General features: G+C 40.8%; 1 long non-coding RNA gene across 1 annotated transcript in view; it reads left to right on the forward strand.

The window, feature by feature from the left end:
• Positions 1-25,344, forward strand: part of LOC143655664 (uncharacterized) — a 41,317-nt gene extending 15,973 nt beyond the window's left edge. Inside the window, exons 2-3 of the long non-coding RNA XR_013162209.1 lie at positions 20,026-20,153; positions 25,228-25,344. This is a non-coding gene — a long non-coding RNA (uncharacterized LOC143655664). The remainder of the gene's footprint in view (positions 1-20,025; positions 20,154-25,227) is intronic.
• Positions 25,345-25,580: the final 236 nt, after the last annotated feature.

Below are 25,580 nucleotides of genomic sequence, written 5' to 3' on the forward strand. Positions count from 1 at the left end.
CCAATATGTGATCATATTGGGAATTATTATCATATGTTCTATGATAATAATTATCATATTAGAACATTTGCATCAATTATACACCATATTTTACATGAAGAAAAGTGCTCTTGCAGACTGCTAGTTCTCCTGAATACCCATTGACCCCCTTCTCCTATGGAAATAGAGGTTTAATTTTTAGCTGGGCCAATGGCCACCCTGAGGATAAAGGCTATGTTTCCCTGTACGCTTTGCAAATAGTTGCAACCAAGTGATTAAATTGCAGTCACAGGATGCAAAGGGAAATGATGTGTGCAATGTCCAGGTTGTGTTAAAGGAGAAGGCATGTGCTTTCTTCTCCTCTACTCTTCTGACTGGAATATGAATGTGATGGCCCATCATCTTGGACTTTGTGGACAATGGCAACCTTCAAGGGCTGGTTGTGCCACAAGATAGAAAGAGGCTTGGTGTCTGGATAACCTCAAGAATAGGGCAGCCCTCAACTTCTTACACTTGGACTGTTTTATGAGACAGAAACTTTTTTTTTGCTTAATTCACCACCACTTTGCACCTCTGCTGCATGCAACTGAACCTGTATTCCATTTAAAAACCTATTATCTGACTCCCCCAACCTGAAGCTCCTTGAGGACGGGGATTATGTCTTATTTGCTATTTTGTGTTAGTTAATTGGTTCTGGAGGGAGAACTAGAAACAGGTTCATTTATTCCTCAAACAAAAGGACTTAGACAATGAGTCCAAATACACAGGGAATGGGTAAAACACAAGCAGAATTGAAAGTTGCCTTCTACCTTAATAGAACCCAGTAGGGAAGAAAGGGGTTGGTCCCTGGGTAAAAGGGTAAGGGCTTACAGAGCAAGTTCCATGCAGGCTGATGGCGAAGAAAGGAAGATCTTGCCGTCCCAGTGGAGCCCAGATTCTGACAAAGCTGAGCTCTTTCGCATCCTGCCAGTGGGAAGAGAGAGTCCTGCCAGCAGATCCTGTAGCTGGAAGAACAGTCAGATGCGTGTCTGGTTGCCGTAGACTGTCCCAGTGGGCTCTCCACAGAGCAAGCTGCTTTTTATCCAGACTCTGGGAAGAATTCACACAGGTGGGATGGGTAACCCAGTTTTATCAAGGGTGGCCAGCTTATTCAGAAGCTGGGATACTCCAGGCAAAAATGACTTATCCTTTAAAAATATATAGCTAAAAGCCAATTGCACACTTAGATTAAAAACATCTTGTACCATCATTGTCCGATCAGGAGACAAAAACCATATTAGTTGTTTGAACAGAGAGAATTTAATATACAAAATTGTTAACTAGATATAAAGGTATAAACTAGGTCACTGAAAAGGCAGGAAAAGAACAGCAAGGTATCTTAGAGGTAGAAATTGCAGGAAGCAGTGAGCAGCCCCAGGTCTTGGGAGACAAATGCTGTGATAATTAAAATTCAGAAACATGGAGAAGGGGCCATGTGGAGGGGTGCACCCTGTCCTCTGCAGAGGAGATGCAGCTTGGCTGGAGCTGGTGTCTCTGAGCTCAGAGAACTTGAGAGCCAAAACTCTATGAAGGGGGCACCTATTGGATGAGGCTGGTAATTCAAGTTTTGGAAAAACTCCAAACTATATTTAACTGCTATTATGGGGAGGGAAGAAGAATTGCTGTGTGAGGGTCTCAGGACTGTGGAGCAGACAGACAGAAAGGACTGCATCCTTTCTCCCATTTCCCCCCTTGAAGCCTCTCTTCCAGCACCCTTCTGTAAGAATCTGACAGGGAGAATGCATGCCCAGCAGAGATGTGGTTGGCAGAGTCCCAGCCCCAGGACTACAAGGCAGGGCATAGAAAGATGGGTTTGGAGCTAAGAGATTATAGTTTAGTAACTGGCACACACCTTAATGGCATCTAAATTCAGACTCAAGTTGCATCAGCCAGCATTAAAAATAAGATCTACAGACTTTACTTTGAACAATCTGTTGACAAAAGGAAGAAAGTTTTATTACAAGTTAACATTTGCATTGTTTCAGGGAGATGAGGCAGATTAAGAATCACAGGTGTTGGGAAGAAGACTTGAAGGTTTGAAATGGAGTTCCTCAGGAGAACCAGAGGAAGAATGGTGTTCAAGAGGAACAATAGGTTAGGAGGCCAAAAATTAGGCCCAAATCTGGAAGTGAGTTAAGTTCCATGAAAGTCTTCAGGGCAAAGCTTGAGCTACTCAAATCTTTGGACTACCCAAGGATGAGCCAGGAGTTGGGGCTGGTGGGTGACTGGGACCCGTGACCTTCTAAGGATTTCACTCTTGGAGTAATTAGAACCTTCAGTCTGTTCTGTCTCTCAGTTTGAAGTCAGCATTTTATGCTGGGCAGGTTTGGGCAAACTAATTAAAGTTATGAAAAGATAATATTCTTCCCATTTGACAAATAAAGAAACTGAGGCTCTAAGACGGTAAGTATCTTGCCCAAGATCATAGAATCAGTGACTCAAATGTCCTAATTTCTTACTGGACACCTCCACCTGGATATCCCCAGGGATCCTCCAAGAGAGCAGGTCCCAGCCTGACTTCCTTCCCCCTATCTGTATCTAGCTCCAGACCTTCTCTCTGGATCCCTGAAGTCAGTCTGTGACATCATGGCCTATTAGACTGTGAGACCTGGATTCCTTCCTTATTCTGCCTCCACACCTCTATCTCACCCCATACAATCAATCACCAATTCTCGTAGGTTTAATCTGATAAATATACATTCTCTACTCGGTCATTACTTGCTTGTCTTAGTTCAAGTGATCACTTGATTGCTAGACTTCCTCAGTTGGTCTCCCTGCTTCCAGCTTTGTCTTCCTCCAATCCAGGCATCATTCTGAGGCTGGAGAGATCTTTCAAAAACACAAATATGACCAAGTCATTCCTCTTTTTAAAACTTTTGATGGCTTCCACAGTTTACTGGATAAAGTCCAAGCTTCTTTATATTGTACAGCCAGGCCGCTGTAATATGGTCCCTACCAACTTTTCCAGCTTTGTTGTCTCCTATCTTGGGTTGGGGCAGTGAGGAGGAGGTAACCCTGACCAGGGAAATGAGATCAGGATTCAAGTTCCTCCCTCCGCTGACAGCTGTGGACAAGAAGTTTCAGTGATTACACATTGTTTTCTATGCCTTCAAGCAGTTCACCTACCTCTGTTTTGGTGACTGAGCCCCATCAGTGCACCAGTATAGAAGTAATGTAGACACCTGCTGGCTTCCATTTTCTGTGCTGGAATGAATGTTATGAGGATGTCTCTGGAGTTCTCTGTGCTTTCTTTTTTTAAAATTTTTTATTAATTAAAAAACAAACAAACAAACAAAACATTAAGATATCATTCCATTCTATATATACAATCAGTAATTCTTAATATCATCACATAGTTGCATATTCATCATTTCTTAGAACATTTGCATCAATTTAGAAAAAGAAATAAAAAGACAACAGAAAAAGAAATAAAACAACAACAGAGAAAAAAAAAAGGTTATACATACCATACCCCTTACCCCTCGCTTTCATTTACCACTAGCATTTCAAACTAAATTTATTTTAACATTTGTTCCCCCTATTATTTATTTTTATTCCATATGTTCTACTCTTCTGTTGATATAGTAGCTAAAAGGAGCATCAGACACAAGGTTTTCACATTCACAGAGTCTCATTGTGAAAGCTATATCATTGTTCAGTCATCATCAAGAAACATGGCTACTGGAACACAGCTCTACATTTTCAGGCAGTTCCCTCCAGCCTCTCCGCTACATCTTGCACAACAAGGTGATATCTACTTAATGCTTAAGAATAACCTCCAGGATAACCTCTCAACTCTGTTTGGAATCTCTCAGCCATTGACACTTAGTCTCATTTCACTCTTCCCCCTTTGGTCGAGAAGGTTCTCTCAATCCCTTGATGTTAATTCTCAGCTCATTCTAGGGTTTTTCTCAGTCCCTTGATGCTGAGTCTCAGCTCATTCCAGGATCTCTGTCCCACGTTGCCAGGAAGGTCCATACCCCTGGGAGTCATGTCCCACGCAGAGAGGGGGAAGGTGGTGAGACTGCTCGTCATATTGGCTGAAGAGAGAGGCCACATCTGAGCAACAAAAGAGGCTCTCTTGGGGGTGACTCTTAGACCTAAATTTTAAGTAGACTTGACCTATCCTTTGTGGGGTTAAGTTTCATATGAACAAACCCCAAGACTGGGGGCTCAGCCTATAGCTTTTGTTGTCCACACTGCTTGTGAGAATATCAAGAATTCAACTTGGGGAAGTTGAATTTCTCCCTGTTCTCACCACTCCCTGAAGGGGTCTTTGAAGATACTTTTCAACTCACTGATCGAGTCACTCTGGGATTCATCGGGGACATCACTCTGGACAAACCAACAAAATCTCATGTCCTACCTGAGACTCCAAGTACTTATGACGTTCAATCAAACTATCTACATGAGTTATATTAGGAAATGCTCTAGTCAAAATATAAATTTTGTAACAAATAAACATTTTTTGCTTTAGTCTCACACATAAGGTGACATTTTAAAGTATTAATTATCATCTATTTTCAGGACCCTGCAATAATGACATTTCTTTGTTCTTCCTCAGGCAAAAACATTTTTAAAATTTGTACATTGCACATTTCACTATTGTTATACACTCTAGGCATTCCTAGATTATACCATCTCGATCTTTACCATCTATCTTTCTTTCTGATTTCATTTATGTCCCCAGCCCTCCTCCCTCTATCATTCTCAAATGCAGTTTCATTCAGTGTTTTAATATAGTTATATTACAGTTAGGTAGTATTGTGCTGTCCATTTCTGAGTTTTTATATTCAGTCCTGTTGCACAATCTATATCCCTTCAGCTCCAATTACCCAATATCTTACCCTATTTCTATCTCCTGATGGTCTCTGTTACCAAGGAAATATTCCAAGTTTATTCACTAATGTCAGTTCATATCAGTGAGACCATACAGTATTTGTCCTTTTGTTTCTGGCTAATCACACTCAGCATAATGTCCTTAAGGTCCATTCATGTTGTTACATACTTTGTAACTTTATTCTGTCTTACAGCTGCATAATATTCCATCTTATGTAAATGTCACAGTTTGTTTAGTCAACTCTCTGTTGATGGACATTTTGGCTGTTTCCATCTCTTGGTAATTAATTGTTAATAAGGCTGCTATAAACATTGATGTGTAAATGTCCATTTGTGTCCTTGGCCTTGTGTCCTTTGAGTAGAGACAGCATATATATGGGTCCTGTTTTTTAATCCATTCTGCCAGACTATGTCTTTTGATTGAAGAGTTTAATCCATTAACATTCAGTGTTATTACTGCATGGGTAGTACTTGCTTCTACTATTTTGCCTTCTGAATTTTATATGTCATATCTAATTTTCCTTCTTTTTACCTTTACTCATAGCCTTCCTTTCTACACTCTTCTCCACACCTTTCTCTTCTGTCTTTGTATCTGTCTCTAGTGTTTCCTTTAATATTTCTTGCAGAGCTGGTCTCTTGGTCACAAATTCTCTCAGTGATTTTTTGTCTGAAAATGCTTTAATTTCTCCCTCATTTTTGAAGGACAGGTTTGCTGGATATAGAATTCTTGGTTGGCAGTTTTTCTCTTTTAGTAATCTAAATATATCATCCCACTGTCTTCTCGCCTCCATGGTTTCTGCTGAGAGATCTGCACATAGTCTTATTGGGCTTCCCTTGTGTGTGATGGATTGTTTTTCTCTTGCTGCTTTCAAGATCCTCTCTTTCTCTTTGACCTCTGACATTCTGATTAGTAAATGTCTTAGAGTATGTCTATTTGGATCTATTCTCTTTGGGGTACGCTGCACTTCTTGGATCTGTAATTTTAAGTCTTTCATAAGAGTTGGGAAATTTTCAGTGATAATTTCCTCCATTAGTTTTTCTCCTCCTTTTCCCTCCTCTTCTCCTTCTGGGACACCCACAACACATATATTCATGCGCTTCATATTGTCTTTCAATTCCCTGAGTCCCTGCTCATATTTTCCCATTTTTTTCCTATAGTTTCTGTTTCTTGTTGGATTTCAGATGTTCCGTCCTCCAGTTTTGAAATTCTATGTTCTGTCTCCCGAAATCTACCATTGTAGGTTTCCATTGTTTTTTTCATCTCTTCTACTGTGTCTTTCATTCCCATAAGTTCTGTGATTTGTTTTTTTTAGACTTTCAGTTTCTTCTTTTTGTTCTTTCCTTGCCTTCTTTATATCCTCCCTCAATTCATTGATTTGGTTTTTGATGAGGTTTTCCATGTCTGTTTGTACATTCTGAATGAATTGTTTCAGCTCCTGTATATCATTTGAATTGTTGGTTTGTTCCTTTGACTGGGCCATATCTTCAATTTTCCTAGTGTGATTTGTTATTTTTTGCTGGCATCTAGGCATTTAATTACCTTAATTAGTTTATTCTGGAGATTGCTTTCACTTCTTTTATCTAGGACTTTCTTGCTGGATGAATTTGTTGTCTATCTGTTCTTTGACATTCCGTTCAGCTTTATCTGGACCTTTAGCTTAAGTTTTGTTTAACAGAGGAGAATTTTTCAGTTCTTGTTTTCTTGTTTCTTGCCCTGCTTGTGTGGTGCCTTCCCCCCTTCACACACACACTTAGGAGGGTCTACTTAGATATTATAGACCCCAGCCAGATTTTCCCAGACCAAACTGGCCTCCTATCAAGAGGAAAGAGTCACCTGCGTCGGTTTTCCCTGAGGGTGAGACCCAGCAGGTTAAAAGACTTTCCTGTGAAGTCTTTGGACTCTGTTTTTCTTATCTTGCCCTGTGTGTGGCACTTGTCTGACTAGCATAAGATGATGTGGTACCTTTAACTTTGGCAGACTCTCCCTGCTGGGGGCATGGTGGAGACAGAGGAGAGGTTGTAGGCTGGTTTGTTTTTTTTTTTATTTTTTTTTATTATTTTTTTTATTAATTAAAAAAATTAACTAACACAACAATAGAAATCAATCCATTCTACATATGCAATCAGTAATTCTTAATATCATCACATAGGTGTATGGTCATCATTTCTCAGTACATATGCATCGATTTAGAGAAAGAAATAGCACTACAACAGAAAAAGAAATAAAGTGATAACAGAGAGAAAACACAAATAAAAATAAAAAGTACAAAAATATATAAGAGAAAAAAAAACAAAACAAACAAAAAAAAACTATAGATCAGATGCAGCTTCATTCAGCGTTCCAAGATAATTACATTACAATTAGGCAGTATTGTGCTGACCATTTTTTTTTTTTTAGACGTCATACCATTCTACATATGCAATCAGTAATTCTTAACATCATCACATAGATGCATGATCATCGTTTCTTAGTACATTTGCATCGGTTTAGAAGAACTAGCATTATAACAGAAAAAGATATAGAATGTTAATATAGAGAAAAAAATAAAAGTAATAATAATAAGAACAAAACAAACAAAACAAAACAAAACAAAAACCTATAGGTCGGATGCAGCTTCGTTCAGTATTTTAACATGATTACTTTACAATTAGGTATTATTGTACTGTCCATTTTTGAGTTTTTGTATCTAGTCCTATTGCACCGTCTGTATTCCATCAGCTCCGATTACCCATTATCTTACCCTTTTTCTAACTCCTGCTGAACTCTGTTACCAATGACATATTCCAAGTTTATTCTCGAGTGTCGATTCACATCATTGGGACCACACAGTATTTGTCTTTTAGCTTTTGGCTAGACTCACTCAGCATAATGTTTTCTAGGTCCATCCATGTTAATACATGCTTCATAAATTTATCCTGTCTTAACGCTGCATAATATTCCATCGTACGTATATACCACAGTTTGTTTAGCCACTCGTCTGTTGATGGACATTTTGGCTGTTTCCATCTCTTTGCAATTGTAAATAACGCTGCTATAAACATTGGTGTGCAAATGTCTGTTTGAGTTTTTGCCCTTAATTCCTTGGAGTAGATTCCCAGCAATGGTATTGCTGGATCGTATGGCAATTCTATGTTCAGCTTTTTGAGGAACTGCCAAACTGCTTTCCACAGTGGTTGCACCATTTGACATTCCCACCAACAGTGGATAAGTGTGCCTCTTTCTCCGCATCCTCTCCAGCACTTGTCATTTTCTGTTTTGTTGATAATGGCCATTCTGGTGGGTGTGAGATGATATCTCATTGTGGTTTTGATTTGCATTTCTCTAATGGCCAGGGACATTGAGCATCTCTTCATGTGTCTTTTGGCCATTTGTATTTCCTCCTCTGAGAGGTGTCTATTCAAGTCTTTTTCCCATTTTGTAATTGGGTTGGCTATCTTTTTGTTGTTGAGTTGAACAATCTCGTTATAAATTCTGGATATTAGACCTTTATCTGATATGTCGTTTCCAAATATTGATTCCCATTGTGTAGGCTGTCTTTCTACTTTCTTGATGAAGTTCTTTGATGCACAAAAGTGTTTAATTTTGAGGAGTTCCCATTTATTTATTTCCTTCTTCAGTGCTCTTGCTTTAGGTGTAAGGTCCATAAAACCGCCTCCAATTGTAAGATTCATAAGATATCTCCCTACATTTTCCTCTAACTGTTCTATGGTCTTAGACCTAATGTTTAGATCTTTGATCCATTTTGAGTTAACTTTTGTGTAGGGTGTGAGATATGGGTCTTCTTTCATTCTTTTGCATATGGATATCCAGTTCTCTAGGCACCATTTATTGAAGAGACTGTTCTGTCCCAGGTGAGTTGGCTTGACTCCCTTATCAAAGATCAAATGACCATAGATGAGAGGGTCTATATCTGAGCACTCTATTCGATTCCATTGGTCGATATATCTATCTTTATGCCAATACCATGCTGTTTTGACCACTGTGGCTTCATAATATGCCTTAAAGTCTGGCAGCGCAAGACCTCCAGCTTCGTTTTTTTTCCTCAAGATGTTTTTAGCAATTCGGGGCACCCTGCCCTTCCAGATAAATTTGCTTATTGGTTTTGCTATTTCTGAAAAATAAGTTGTTGGGATTTTGATTGGTATTGCATTGAATCTGTAAATCAATTTAGGTAGGATTGACATCTTAACTATATTTAGTCTTCCAATCCATGAACACGGTATGCCCTTCCATCTGTTTAGGTCTTCTGTGATTTCTTTTAGCAGTTTTTTGTAGTTTTCTTTGTATAGGTCTTTTGTCTCTTTAGTTAAATTTATTCCTAGGTATTTTATTCTTTTAGTTGCAATTGTAAATGGGATTCGTTTCTCGATTTCCCTCTCCGCTTGTTCATTGCTAGTGTATAGAAATGCTACAGATTTTTGAGTGTTGATCTTGTAACCTGCTACTTTGCTGTACTCATTTATTAGCTCTAGTAGTTTTGTTGTGGATTTTTCCGGGTTTTCGACGTATAGTATCATATCGTCTGCAAACAGTGATAGTTTTACTTCTTCCTTTCCAATTTTGATGCCTTGTATTTCTTTTTCTTGTCTAATTGCTCTGGCTAGAACCTCCAACACAATGTTGAATAATAGTGGTGATAGTGGACATCCCTGTCTTGTTCCTGATCTTAGGGGGAACGTTTTCAATTTTTCCCCATTAAGGATGATATTAGCTGTGGGTTTTTCATATATTCCCTCTATCATTTTCAGGAAGTTCCCTTGTATTCCTATCCTTTGAAGTGTTTTCAACAGGAAAGGATGTTGAATCTTGTCAAATGCCTTCTCTGCATCAATTGAGATGATCATGTGATTTTTCTGCTTTAATTTGTTGATATGGTGTATTACATTAATTGATTTTCTTATGTTGAACCATCCTTGCATACCTGGGATGAATCCTACTTGGTCATGATGAATAATTCTTTTAATGTGTTGTTGGATACGATTTGCTAGAATTTTATTGAGGATTTTTGCATCAATATTCATTAGAGAGATCGGCCTGTAGTTTTCTTTTCTTGTAATATCTTTGCCTGGTTTTGGTATGAGGGTAATGTTGGCTTCATAGAATGAGTTAGGTAGTTTTCCCTCCACTTCGATTTTTTTGAAGAGTTTGAGGAGAGTTGGTACTAATTCTTTCTGGAATGTTTGATAGAATTCACATGTGAAGCCGTCTGGTCCTGGACTTTTCTTTTTAGGAAGCTTTTGAATGACTAATTCAATTTCTTTACTTGTGATTGGTTTGTTGAGGTCATCTATGTCTTCTTGAGTCAAAGTTGGTTGTTCATGTCTTTCCAGGAACCCGTCCATTTCCTCTAAATTGTTGTATTTATTAGCGTAAAGTTGTTCATAGTATCCTGTTATTACCTCCTTTATTTCTGTGAGGTCAGTAGTTATGTCTCCTCTTCCATTTCTGATCTTATTTATTTGCATCCTCTCTCTTCTTCTTTTTGTCAATCTTGCTAAGGGCCCATCAATCTTATTGATTTTCTCATAGAACCAACCTCTGGCCTTATTGATTTTCTCTATTGTTTTCATGTTTTCAATTTCATTTATTTGTGCTCTAATCTTTGTTATTTCTTTCCTTTTGCTTGCTTTGGGGTTAGCTTGCTGTTCTTTCTCCAGTTCTTCCAAATGGATAGTTAATTCCTGAATTTTTGCCTTTTCTTCTTTTCTGATATAGGCATTTAGAGCAATAAATTTCCCTCTTAGCACTGCCTTTGCTGCGTCCCATAAGTTTTGATATGTTGTGTTTTCATTTTCATTCGCCTCGAGGTATTTGCTAATTTCTCTAGCAATTTCTTCTTTGACCCACTCGTTGTTTAGGAGTGTGTTGTTGAGCCTCCACGTATTTGTGAATTTTCTGGCACTCTGCCTATTATTGATTTCCAACATCATTCCTTTATGGTCCGAGAAAGTGTTGTGTAAGATTTCAATCTTTTTAAATTTGTTGAGACTTGCTTTGTGACCCAGCATATGGTCTATCTTTGAGAATGATCCATGAGCACTTGAGAAAAAGGTGTATCCTGCTGTTGTGGGATGTAATGTCCTATAAATGTCTATTAAGTCTAGTTCATTTATAGTAATATTCAGATTCTCTATTTCTTTGTTGATCTTCTGTCTAGATGTTCTGTCCCTTGATGAGAGTGGTGAGTTGAAGTCTCCAACTATTATAGTATATGAGTCTATTTCCCTTTTCAGTGTTTGCAGTGTATTCCTCACGTATTTTGGGGCATTCTGGTTCGGTGCGTAAATATTTATGATTGTTATGTCTTCTTGTTTAATTGTTCCTTTTATTAGTATATAGTGTCCTTCTTTGTCTCTTTTAACTGCTTTACATTTGAAGTCTAATTTGTTGGATATTAGTATAGCCACTCCTGCTCTTTTCTGGTTGTTATTTGCATGAAATATCTTTTCCCAACCTTTCACTTTCAACCTATGTTTATCTTTGGGTCTAAGATGTGTTTCCTGTAGACAGCATATAGAAGGATCCTGTTTTTTAATCCATTCTGCCAATCTATGTCTTTTGATTGGGGAATTCAGTCCATTGACATTTAGTGTTATTACTGTTTGGATAATATTTTCCTCTAACATTTTGCCTTTTGTATTATATATATCATATCTGATTTTCCTTCTTTCTACACTCTTTTCCATATCTCTCTCTTCTGTCTTTTTGTATCTGACTCTAATGCTCCCTTTAGTATTTCTTGCAGAGCTGGTCTCTTGGTCACGAATTCTTTCAGTGACTTTTTGTCTGAGAATGTTTTAATTTCTCCCTCATTTTTGAAGGATAATTTTGCTGGATATAGGAGTCTTGGTTGGCAGTTTTTCTCTTTTAGTATTTTAAATATATCATCCCACTGTCTTCTAGCTTCCATGGTTTCTGCTGAGAAATCTACACATAGTCTTATTGGGTTTCCCTTGTATGTGATGGATTGTTTTTCTCTTGCTGCTTTCAAGATCCTCTCTTTCTCATTGACCTCTGACATTCTAACTAGTAAGTGTCTTGGAGAACGCCTATTTGGGTCTAATCTCTTTGGGGTGCGCTGCACTTCTTGGATCTGTAATTTTAGGTCTTTCATAAGAGTTGGGAAATTTTCAGTGAAAATTTCTTCCATTAGTTTTTCTCCTCCTTTTCCCTTCTCTTCTCCTTCTGGGACACCCACAACACGTATATTTGTGCGGTTCATATTGTCCTTGAGTTCCCTGATACCCTGTTCAAATTTCTCCATTCTTTTCCCTATAGTTTCTGTTTCTTTTTGGAATTCAGATGTTCCATCCTCCAATTCACTAATTCTATCTTCTGTCTCTTTAAATCTATCATTGTAACTATCCATTATTTTTTCTATGTTTGCTACTTTATCCTTCACTTCCATAAGTTCTGCGATTTGTTTTTTCAGTTTTTCTATTTCTTCTTTATGTTCAGCCCATGTCCTCTTCATGTCCTCCCTCAATTTATCGATTTCATTTTTGAAGAGGTTTTCCATTTCTGTTCGTATATTCAGGATTAGTTGTCTCAGCTCTTGTGTCTCATTTGAGCTATTGGTTTGTTCCTTTGACTGGGCCATATTCTCAATCTTTTGAGCGTGGACAGTTATCTTCTGCTGCTGGCGTCTGGGCATTTATTCAGATTCCTCTGGGTGTTGGAGCCAGCAAGGTTGTAAGATTTTTCTGTGAAATCTCTGGGATCTGTTTTTCTTATCTTGCCCAGTACGTGGCGCACGTGGCACACGTTTGTCTCAAGTGTTTGGAATGGGTCTCCCCCAGTCACCGATCTCCGTGGCCTGGGGCATTCGGATCCAAATCTCTCCGTTGGTTCAGGGGCCGCGCGTGGTGGGGGCGTCAGCTGCCGCGGCTTGAGGGGACCCTGTGGCTGGTTGCGGGCTGCAGCGGGCCTGGGGGATTCCCCACCGGACCAGGAAGCCTCCCGTGGGGGGGGGCTTCCGCGGCTTGGATAGCCCTGCTATCTGAGACTCGTATCCGCGGACTCGAAGCCGCCCGCAAAAGAGGGGTGCCACCTGCCTCGGCTTGGGAAACTTGCTTCTCCAATACTCTCAGCCGGCCCGGAAAGGGGGGAGGGAGTAGCTCGGACCACCGCAGCTGCCGCTGATCGGGAGATCGCACGCCGCTCGGGGGTCTCACTTCAGCCGAGTCTCGCAGTCAGTCTAGCCAGCCCAGACTTTGGATAGCCCTCTGATCCGGGACTCGTAGCCGTGGACTTAACGCCGAGACTCGAAGCCGCCCGCAAAAGAAGGGCGCCGCCTGCCTCGGCTTGGGGAACTTACTTCTCCGATACTCTCAGCCGGCCCGGGAAGGAGGGAGGGATTAGCTCGGACCGCCGCAGCTGCGGCCGCTCGGGGGTCTCGCCGCAGCCAAGTCTCGCAATCAGACTTGCCAGCCCAGACTTTGGATAGCCCTCTGATCCGAGACTTGTAGTCGCGGACTCGAAGCCGCCCGCAAAAGTGTGGCGCCGGCCGCCTTGGCTGGGAAGCTTGTCTCTCCGAGTCTCTCAGCCAGCCCCGGAAGGAGGGAGGGATTAGCTCGGACCGCCGCAGCTGCGGCCGCTCGGGGGTCTCGCCGCAGCCAAGACTCGGAATCAGACTTGCCAGCTCAGACTTTGGATAGCCCTCTGATCCGAGACTTGTAGTCGCGGACTCGAAGCCGCCCGCAAAAGTGTGGCGCCGGCTGCCTTGGCTGGGAAGCTTGTCTCTCCGAGTCTCTCAGCCAGCCCCGGAAGGAGAGAGGGATTAGCTCGGACCGCCGCAGTTGCGGCTGCTCGGGAAATCGCCTGCCGCTCGGGGATCTCACTCACCGCAGCTGAGTTTCGCAGTCAGACTAGCCAGCCCAGTCTTGGTTACGCTGTGTGTCCATTCCCTGCTGTAGCCCCGGGAGTTGTTTTGTACTGTTTCTGTTCACCTATTAGTTGATTTGGAGTCGGAGGAACTAAGACGCATGTACCTTACTAAGACGCCATCTTGGATCTCCTATACATGTAGGCTGGTTTTAATAGCTTCAAATTACCAAGCCCTGCTGTCTGAATTCCTTGATGGAGGGATTCCACCTGAGTTGGGCTTCACCCCTCCCCTGGGGAAGGCACAGGCTCCAGATAAGCCCCCAAAAGAGCTCACTTCTGCCTATGCCTGGGGCAGTTGCAGCCTGAAAAGTCCTGCCGCTGTATCCAGAGGCAGTCAAGCCTTTGTAGATACACAGCCACAAAAACCTTTGTTTCCTTCTCTTTTTTTTCCCCCTTTTTCTGTCAGTCCTGCTCCCTTGGTGCCGGGGCAAAAATGAGCAACCTCCGCTTTGATCAGGTTCACCTAAGCTGGGGGCCTATTTTTAGTAGTCAGAATTTGTTAATTAGTTCCACAATTGGCATTTGATTGTGCCCAGTCCCTGCTGCTGGTTAAGTCCTTTCCTTTCCCCTCAGGAAGCAGCCTGTGGGGGAGGGGCGCCGGCTGCCACGGGTTTGGGAACTCACGGTTCTGGGGGGTGCTCGCAGCTGGTCCAGCTGATCCAGACTGGGGTACGCTGTGTGTTCGGTCACTGACGTGGCTCCGGGAGCTGTTCTGTACTGTTTTTGGTTATTTAGTAGTTGTTCTGGAGGACGAACTAAAACGCGCACGTTGTTAAGCCACCATCTTGACCCAGAAGTCTTCTCTGTGCTTTCTTTTCTAGGTCCTGCTCCTCTTCCTTTTTTAAAAAAAGTGTTTATATTAGATAGGAATCTTTTAATCCAAGGGCAGAAATCCAATTCAAACTAGCTTAAGCCTAAAATTAATTAGCTTATTTAACTAGGGGTAAATCTTAGAATGGAGTTAGATCCAGAGTTTCAAATACCATTTTATTTTTCCCTCTCCTTTTCCTCTTCTGATTTGCTACTCTCTGTGTTGGTTGTATTCTTTCCTATTTCAAGATATGCTGGTGGACCATGGTGGCTCAGCAGGCAGAGTTCTCACTTGCCATGCTGGAGACCTGGGTTTGATTCTTGATGCCTATCCATGCAGAAAAAAAAAAAAAAAAAAAAAAAAATATATATATATATATATATATATATATATATATATACTCCCTGTATCTAGGGTCAGTTGTAGGCTTATATCATCCTAGCCTAGCCACCCCATAAGATATAATTTCTTTCTTCTGAAAAATCCCAAGGAAAGACTGGTTCTGTTTGATTCATATTCTCCACCCTCTCCCTAGTCAACTGCTGGGGCCAGGAGGGAAGGAAACAATGATTGGAATGGTCTGGACCAGATGTCCGTCCAATGGTCAGGTGTGGGCTATGTTGACTGATAGCTCCCCCACAAACACATACAAGTGGGGAGGAGTAACTACCCAAAGAAAAGGGTGGTGAGGTCATCAGAGTAGGAGGGAAGGCATGTTGAGCAAGCCAAAAAAGAGAAAGAAAGAAAGACATGACCCTAATAAGGAGGGCTGAAAGAGAGCATAGGTTTGTTTTCTTTTAAAATCTTTTTGTTTCTGACATTTTATTCAATATATTGTCCTTAAGTTTCATTCACGTAGTTGCATATCTCACAACTTCATTCTTTCTTGTAGCCACTCAGTAGTCCCTTGTGTATCAACAGCACAGTTCCTTCTTCCATTTCTTAGTTGTTCTACACATGGGCCACCTCCATCCATTGTGAACACTGCCGCATAAACATCAGTGTGCAAATGTCCATTGTGTCCCTACACTCAGCTCCTCCAGGTATATACTGAGCAACAGGGTTTCAGGATCATATGGCAACCCCACCCCTAGTCTCCTGTGGAGCCACCACACTGCCCTCCAAGGGGCTGCACCTCTCAGCTTCCCTACCAACAGTGAATAGGTTCATCTCTTTCTCCACATTTTCTCTAGCACTTTTTTGATTCTCTCTGTTCATGTTTAAACAATTTTATTTGCACATCATACAATCCAACCCATGTAAATAGAAATGCCTCCATCACCATAATCTCTATGAAGACATTATCTTTTCTTCCACATAGAATCCATTACCCCCCTTCCCTGTTGACATTTAGTTTTGGAGTATTGCCTTTGTTACATTGAGTGGAAGCATATTATAATATTACCGTGAGCATGGTTTTTTAAAATTGACCTTTAGTCACATTGGCTGAGTTACATTTTTAAAACATGGAAGGTGCCTATTTATGATCCATCTGTGGAATGAGGTTAATGACCCAGTACTTCCCATGCATGGGACTGAATGTGATCACTGAGATGAAGATGAGGAGGTCTGATTGCTTAATAGGAGCAGGCTGCATGAACACTTGCCAGGAGGGTTGAAACACACCCATGGATGCTTTAAATTCACTGTAGCATAGGAGCATTTTAAAAAAGATAAAGTCTATAAAATGCAACATTTTTGCATCTATTCTTTTAGTTTGGAAAACTTAAGTTTAAAAAATCATTTACTTTTGTTTTGCCATTAGCTGTTAAATTCTTTAAGCATATAGATAAATAGTAATCAAAAAACACTGAAATTAAAAAAAAAAAGGTGCATGGGTGGTTCTGTGATAGAATGCTCACCTTCCATGCAGGAAACCTGGATTCGATTCCTGGACCATGCACCTAAAAAAAATTAAAAACACAGAAATATAATTTAGTCTTGACATACAAGCTATGCAGTGAATGAAGGGCAGAAGTCAATTGTGTCTGGGATATATATTTAAAATGTGACTCATGTATTCAGCGAAGAATCTTCGAGGATTTTATATGGAACCTAGTCTACTTTTGGTCACAGAATACATCACAAGGGTGGGGCAACACTTATGACATGTGAACAACATTGATTAAACTCAAGTCTCCCAGTTATGGATGATTATACTTCTTTAATTAGTGGTCTGGCAGTCACAAAGGGGTTAGACAGACTGCAGTATGTATGGACGCCCTTCATGGTCCCCAGCTAAGTGTGGGAGTGTCACATGTTGTCCTCCCCTCCTGGAAAGGGTTGGCACCCAGTCTAAAGGCAGTTGGGCTGTAGGTTGGTCAGTGGCCTACAGGATGGCTTGGTACCAAAGGTCTGCCCAAAACTATGATCATGGTGGCTATCCTGGACTAAATGTATTCTTTGTCTTGAAGAGAATTGAGTTATAGAGAGAGTTAGTAGTTGGTTGTAGGAGCAGGAATGGAAAATACACACTAAGAGAGGATGGGCTGCAGGTGCCACAAGAACTTAAGGCCACAAGTAAGTTGAAGTCAAGAGGTAGAGAAGGGATATGCATAGCTCTCAGCAGTGTAGCCTGATCTGTGTCTCTCCACTGTTTTTTGTTTTTTTTTTTTTTGTTTTTGTTTTTATTAATTAAAAAAAGAATTAACAAAACAATTAGAAATCATTCCAATCTACATGTACAATCAGTAATTCTTAATAACATCACATAGTTGCATATTCATCATTTCTTACTACATTTGCATGGATTTAGAAAAAGAAATAAAAAGACAACAGAATAAGAATTAAAACAATAATAGAAAGAAAAAAAAACAAAAAAACAAAAACAAAAAACCTATACCTCACATGCAGCTTCATTCAGTGTTTTAACATAATTGCATTACAATTGGGTAGTATTGTGCTGTCCATTTCTGAGTTTTTATATCCAGTCCCGTTGTACAGTCTGTATCCCTTCATCTCCAATTATCCCTTCTCTTTTTTTTTTTTTTTTTTAATTAACGGAAAAAAAGAAATTAACCCAACATTTAGAGATCATACCATTCTACACATGCAATCATTAATTCTTAACATCATCACATAGATGCATGATCATCATTTCTTAGTACATTTGCATTGGTTTAGAAGAACTAGCAACATAACCGAAAAAGATATAGAATGTTAATATAGAGAAAAAAATAAAAGTAATAATAGTAAAATCAAAACAAAACAACACAAAACAAAACAAAAACCTATAGCTCAGATGCAGCTTCATTCAGTGTTTTAACATGATTACTTTACAATTAGGTATTATTGTGCTGTCCATTTTTGAGTTTTTGTATCTAGTCCTGTTGCACAGTCTGTATCCCTTCAGCTTCAATTACCCATTGTCTTACCCTGTTTCTAACTCCTGCTGAACTCTGTTACCAATGACATATTTCAAGTTTATTCTCGAATGTCCGTTCACATCAGTGGGACCATACAGTATTTGTCCTTTAGTTTTTGGCTGGATTCACTCAGCATAATATTCTCTAGGTCCATCCATGTTATTACATGGTTCATAAGTTTATCTTGTCTTAAGGCTGCATAATATTCCATCGTATGTATATACCACAGTTTGTTTAGCCACTCTTCTGTTGAGGGAGATTTTGGCTGTTTCCATCTCTTTGCAATTGTAAATAATGCTGCTATAAACATTGGTGTGCAAATGTCCGTTTGTGTCTTTGCCCTTAAGTCCTTTGAGTAGATACCTAGCAATGGTATTGCTGGGTCGTATGGCAGTTCTATATTCAGCTTTTTGAGGAACCGCCAAACTGCCTTCCACAGTGGTTGCACCCTTTGACATTCCCACCAACAGTGGATAAGTGTGCCTCTTTCTCCGCATCCTCTCCAGCACTTGTCATTTTCTGTTTTGTTGATAATGGCCATTCTGGTGGGTGTGAGATGATATCTCATTGTGGTTTTGATTTGCATTTCTCTAATGGCCAGGGACATTGAGCATCTCTTCATGTGCCTCTTGGCCATCCGTATTTCCTCTTCTGAGAGGTGTCTGTTCAAGTCTTTTTCCCATTTTGTAATTGGGTTGGCTGTCTTTTTGTTGTTGAGATGAACAATCTCTTTATAAATTCTGGATACTAGACCTTTATCTGATATATCATTTCCAAATATTGTCTCCCATTGTGAAGGCTGTCTTTCTACTTTCTTGATGAAGTTCTTTGATGCACAAAAGTGTTTAATTTTGAGGAGTTCCCATTTATTTATTTCCTTCTTCAGTGCTCTTGCTTTAGGTTTAAGGTCCATAAAACCGCCTCCAGTTGTAAGATCCATAAGATATCTCCCAACATTTTCCTCTAACTGTTTTATGGTCTTAGACCTAATGTTTAGATCTTTGATCCATTTTGAGTTAACTTTTGTATAGGGTGTGAGAGATGGGTCTTCTTTCATTCTTTTGCATATGGATATCCAGTTCTCTAGGCACCATTTATTGAAGAGACTGCTCTGTCCCAGGTGTGTCTCTCCACTGTTAATGGGTGGTCTTTAAATGGGCAAACACACTGGGAAACACCACAACTTCCAGAGTCAGACTCTGCTATAATTTATTAAAGGCTCTGAGAATCCCATGGTAAGACACTTGTCTTATGTTAACTCAGTGCCTCCCAGATTCACATGATGTCATGGTCAGGTTCATGTGTCAACTTGGCCGAATGGTGGTACCTGTTTGTCTGGTTGGGCAAGTGCTGGCCTGTCTGTTGCGATGAGGACTATTTCATAGAATTAAATCATGATCACATCAGCTGCATCCACAGCTGATTCCATTTGTAATCAGCCAAATGGAGTGTCTTCTGCAATGAGTGATGCTCAGTCTAATCACTGGAAGCCTTTTAAGGAGTATTCAGAAGAGTCAGACTCTCTTCCTGCTTCAACTGGTGAGCCTCTCCTGTGGAGTTCGTCCAGACCCTCCATCAAGATCGTCGGTTTCACAGCCTGCCCTGCGGATTTTGGACTCTGCGTTCCTATGGTCATGTGAGATACTTTTATAAATTTTATATTTGTGAGTATTCCCTGTTGATTTTGTCTCTCTGGAGAACTCTAACTAATACACATGACAACAGAACTCTCACCTGTTATCTTTCTGGACACCTGTTTTCATGGAATAGAGAGTAAAGTAAGAGCTGACATGACATGTGTGTGGGAGCAAAAGGAGGAGTGTCAGCAGAAGGAGAGGTGGCTTCTTTTCCATGACAGGGGAGCTGGTGAACTCTGTGTGGTTGGGTGGGGAGATCTTCTGGTCATTAGATCTGTTTTACCCTCTGAACCAACTTTGAGTTGTTGCGAGGTCTGGGTACAGCTGCTCTTGGGCTGCTATAATATTTTAGTACTCCTTATTTCCAGGATTATTCTTATCTCAAACCTCCATTAATTAAGATGAATTGAGAGCATCTCTTCTCTTGTAACTCAGAGTCTGACTAATGAACAGATGTGGCTTTTCTAGTTGTCTCCCCAGAATCTGACAGGTGATAGATGTCCCCACTTCCTCGTGAGATGTTGGACCAACTAGATGGGACATGATAAAGGACTGTGGAACTGGTTTTGCCAGCATTAGCCCTCCATCTGCTTCAGGTAAGGGTAAAGACGGTGAAGAATTCTTCATGGGAGTGGGCAGTGAGAATCCACTGGAAAGAGAGTTGTCAGTGTTTCTTCCTTGGGGAGGGGAAAGAGTTCTTCCTATGCACCCCACTTCTCCGCATCCCTGGGTTAGGCCAAATGAAGGAAACTTCAGAGTTTCAGGGATTGTAGAGATTGGTGCCCGTTCCATGCTCGCTGGAGCTGGCAAAGTGAGGCGAGAGGGTGCTGGTGGAGGAAATGTGCTCTCACTAAGGTGGGAGCAGGTGAGCTTCCAGGGACTTGGGTTATCTTAAAAGAGGCCCTCCTGGAGGGCCAAGGTGAACCCAGCGCCAAGAATATGGAAGTTCAAAATAGGAAACTAGAGCTGAGGGGGAGGCGACAGTGGCCAGCTGGAGGAAGTCTGACTGCAGCAGGGTGCTTGGTGGGGAGGAGGTTCTCCTAGGAGGAGGAAGTGCCAGCAATTGTGCATGTGCCGTACTGAGGCCTGCTTTCAGCTTACAGCTCTACTGGTTTTATCTTTTTCCCTCCTACCGCTCCCTTGATCAGGGCAGGAAGCAGAGGCAGCAAAGGAAATTGGGTGAAGAGGTATACAAGGAGCTATGAGGATGCGCCCCCATGCTCACGGGAGGTTACCAGCTGAGGTAGCCCCATTTGGGAGAAAAGTTTTAGTTAGATGAGAGATTTGCCATTTGATCGGACTAGAAGTTTTGCCTAAAAGTGAAGAAGGACTTTGATTATCTGAGTGACTGGAGAATCCACGAGTCTTCAGATATGATGGGGCAAGTCCACATGATGAGTTTTTCAGGGATAGCCAGGCTTTTGGCCTATTTAATCCTATACTTCATATAGTGGAAATAGGACAAATGAAGTGTTCATAAGTGTTTACACTGCTTCCTAAGTAACTAATGACACATGATCGTATTCGAACATAAAAGATTGTGAACATCTGTAATGCACGTACAATTACCACAACTAATTGATATGCATTCAATCAATGAATATTTATTAAACACCTCAGCAGGGTGCTGGGTCTACAAGGATGAATAAAAAACAAAACTCTTGCCCTTTAGAAGCATAAGGTCTAATTTGAGAACTTCCAATCTGGCCCGGGAGCAGGGAGCGGGGTTCTTTTTTACTTCATGTTATATAAGAATCACAGTAGGGGTGATTGAGGTCTTACTAAAAATGCAGCTTCACCTCTAAGTCTGATTCAGTAGGTCTGGGTTGGGGCCGAGGAATTTACGTTTTAGCAAGAACCTTGTTCTAGGAGACCAACCATTGAACAATAATAATCTAGCTCTTTAAAAAGCACCACGCACCAAAGCAGCACCACACATCATTAGGTCATGTGTTACTGACTGCAAACAGTTTGCTCCAGAATCCAGGATGATAGCAGCCATTTGTACAAAACAAAGTTTCTGCTGGTTCTTTACCACATTAAGTGAAAGCAGCTGGGTAGATTTTCAGTTAGAAAAGTTAGAAAAGCATACTGGCTTGCTTAAACTAGGCGGTGATGGGAATTTTCTTTGGGGGTGCCTGAAGAGGGGGTCCTTTGAAGAGAGAGGTAGGCATCTCTCAGAGCAGCTTCAGGCATCGATTTCTGAGGGGGCAGCTTCTCCCATGAGCTAGCTAGGCTTAGGATGCAAGCAGCAGCAGTTTATCGATTTAACAGCAGTTAATAACTGATGTGAGCCTCCCAGGGGAAGCCAGGTACCTGGTAAAAGAATTTTCACCAAAACATGTAAAAGAAAATGGGCTATCAACGTATGAGCAGAAAGTTTTAATTCCCAATCTATTTGCCTTGAAAGTTTGGACAAGAGTCTTGACTTTGTTTGTGTCCTCAATTATATAATTGGCGTAGTGCTGATTTTTTCATGAAGTTGTTGTAAGGAATAATGAATGAAATTCTATGTTAAACACCTGAAAAATGTATAAGGATAAATTTTGTTATGTGTTAAAAATGCAGCATAGGGCGGGCCATGGTGGCTTAGCAGGCAGAATTCTCGCCTGCCTTGCCGGAGACCTGGGTTCGATTCCCGGTGCCTGCCTGTGCAAAAAAAAAAAAAAAAAAAAGCAGCACGAGTAGGATAAGTTAAAATTTTTACAAGATCTTGAATTTAATTTAATCTGACTTTTCATTCTAGTGTATTACTTTGTTTCATTTCATTCACTTTTTGTTTAGATGACTCAGTTTATAAGTGCCATGTGGTAGAAAAATATTGTAAGAATCTTCTAATGCAGGAGCCTGGTCAAATGAAAACAGACAATAAGCATGTGTTTTAGAAAGCCGAATAGGTTTTTTAGAGCTAAAATAAGTATGGAGAAGTATACTAAGCAATAGACCATGGATTTACAAACAATCATATTCTTTTGTTTATTAATTTGTTGTGGGGCCTCGAGTCATGAATATAGATGAAAATCTATGAAAACTTGACACGCGTACTCAAATTGGGTCAATCCATCACCACAGCTAAGATATGGCACAATATGATTGTCTGAAATATTTAACATAATGCTATGCCATATAATTACATGTACGGCATTATCTTTAACAGGAGCTGATTAATGAGGGCACATAAAGTCAGGATGAATGTCAGCTATCCAGACACTGATGTTCAGAGAGCCACGTGGAAAGTCATTTTTCTCAAAGCCCTATTCCTTAAGGATGGTAGAAATGTCAATTGTTTTTGCAGAGTTTCCATTTCAAGAAGCAGTTATTCATAAGTTCCAGAGAACTCTTCCCTAACAGATTACTATAAAACTTTGAATTAATGGTGGTGACATTTAGACCTAAATTACTTCCTTCATAACTTAAATAATTACCCTGCATCCCTATGCAAAAGACTTTCAAATTTTTCACTTCATTCTTGGCCTATCGCTCATCTCTACTGCTTGACAAGTTCATTGTCCCTTACAGCTAAACACAGGAGACCGAATAGTATTTCCCCTTAAATTTCTCCTGCTTGTTAACAGTACTTTCATGGTAATTCATCTAAAATAATATTTCAACATACTCCACTCAAAGGTCATCTCTGGCTGTCTATTTCTTTCCTCATTTTAGCTCTGAATAGCTGGTACACACTGGTCCATCCTGGTATTTGTGTTTCCTCATTTCTCTTTTCCCTTCTCTATTTCTTTATTTATCAAAGGTGATCCACATTTCCAGCCCTTTTAGCCACTTCCCCCACAGTGTGAGCCTGTGTTTTCTCGATGGCCATTCTTCAGAATGGACTGACTTGGCTTCCCACTCATCTTACACGGCCCTCGCGTACCGCTTCTCTGCCTGTGTCCTACTACAAAGGCAACTAAAGGGGGTACTCATAGGAAAATTTTTTTGATGTGAAAACAGGAAAAGGAAAACCATGAAAAATGATGCTGCACAACTGGTGGTCTGGAGCCATAAGACTCTCAGCCCCTGAGGGCTCCTTTCTGCTTGGTGTGAGGAGGGCAGTAAGCTGTGGTGATGGGGGCTGGTTCAGTCATTGGAAAAACATCCCTGAACTTGTGAGACAAGTGAGGGCACTGAGAATGAGAGGGGAACATTCTTCTAGTCAGCCAACATTAGAAACTCTAATATCAGGGGACAGGCCCCTTTTATAATTAGATTTTTGACTGCTGTATCGGAAACTATCCAAATTATTGGATCTGATAAATCACATTTAAAAAATGTGTGTGTGATTCTGGCATTTTCTACAAGGTGATACATGTTCTGAGTCTCTTATCTTTAAAATACAGCCCGATGTAAGTTGACTTGCAATTGTTTTTTCTTGATTTTATGTTCCAATATAAGTCCGTGTTGCAAGGAGCTTGTGCCAAGTGAGGTCTGGGCTGGCTCAATTCAATCCCAAGTAACCTTGTTCAATCTGTTTCACTGACATGACTACTTTTCTTTCTCTTCAACAATGGTCCCCTATAATTCTGATTGATAAAGTTTTGTTTAAAGGGTGGGCAGAGGAAGAGTTGCCCACTGAGAAGACTAAGAAACCACAGCCAGAGAGAGAGAGGAGGTGAACCAGGAGCAAGGGAATGTTTATATGAGTCGGGATGCTTTTGGTGGCAAAGAACAGAAACCAAATGCGAACTGACTCAAGCAAAAAGAGGAATATACTAGAAGGTGACAGGGGTAGTCAAGTATGTAGTTATAGGTATGTAACTGGAAATTATGACTGGAACATTATGGGAAGCCCAAGAGATTTGTTTCCCCTCTCTGTCCCCAAATTCTCAGGGAAGTCACTGACTGGTCTTGTTGGTGAAACCAACCTGGTGGTAGTCAACCATGGCAGGGAGGTAGAGACATGTGAGGACACAAAACATGGTGGTTGAGGCCTCACCTATGTGTTAGGGACATTTCCTGGAGAATTATTAACCAGGCCCTTGACACAGTGGTGTCAAGATACAGAGGGAAAGACTTTCAGGGTATAAGTAAGGGTCACTGTGAGATACAGCAGGAGGTCAAATGATAAGAAGAAAAGTACTTATTGGGTTTGGCAAGTAGGATATCAGTGGCAGCTCTAGCAGGATCAGTTTTAGGGGAGTGAGGTCAGCGGATTGAAGAGGGAGCACAAAGATTTTTTGGAAACTTGGCTTTGAAAGGAAGGGAAGATGCCCACTAGCAGCTAAGGTCTAAGGTGAAAGAGCCTTGCTTAAAAAGCAGGGATTCCTTACTCTGGGAATCTACCAACCTTTTAGAAATGGCATGGGAATTTTACCTACTTCTCAAAGAGAATTGTGATCTATAGATATTAAGCACCATCGCGTTAAGTGAAAGGTGGTGCTAGAAAGGGACAGGTGAAAGAAATGAGAGAGGTGATGGACGGCTGGAGCATGTGAGGAGTCGTCAGAGGGGACGGGAGCCAGAACTCAAGCGGAAGGATCACCCTTTCTGGGAAAGGATGGCTTTGTTTTGGTCTGTTTTTTTCTTCTGTGACCAGGGGAAGGATGTGAAAAATTCAAGGCAGATGCAGATGCAGATGCATTTGTGAATAGGGTGTCAGGGAACTGTGAGATTCATTCATTTTAGATTCCATTGCTCAAGATTTTGTTCTGGTGGAACCCTTTCTATCAATAGCTGTCCAGGATGTGCCTTGATGTTTGTGCTGGAGACCCATGATCTAGGCTGGACCTGTCGCCCTATCCTGTCCCCAAGACCATCCACAGATCACTTATCACTCCCTGAAGCTGATTCTAACAGGTATGAACAATTACTTACGTCTTCTCCCTTTCCTAAAGTTATGCTACACTCAGGCGCTTTCCCTGAGTCTGGGGCCTCTTGTCTCAAAGTCTCCTGGGGAAGATCAGTTCAATAGATACGGTTCAAGAGGGTGGGTGTTTATATGGGTGGATATTTATTGGAGTAAATTTACACTGAATGACCTCTGTTTCTTAAATGGTCTTGAATTGGAATGCAGGGAAATGGCAATC

The sequence above is a fragment of the Tamandua tetradactyla genome, chromosome 14 (genome assembly GCF_023851605.1).
Source record: "Tamandua tetradactyla isolate mTamTet1 chromosome 14, mTamTet1.pri, whole genome shotgun sequence".
NCBI classification, from domain to species: Eukaryota; Metazoa; Chordata; class Mammalia; order Pilosa; family Myrmecophagidae; genus Tamandua; species Tamandua tetradactyla.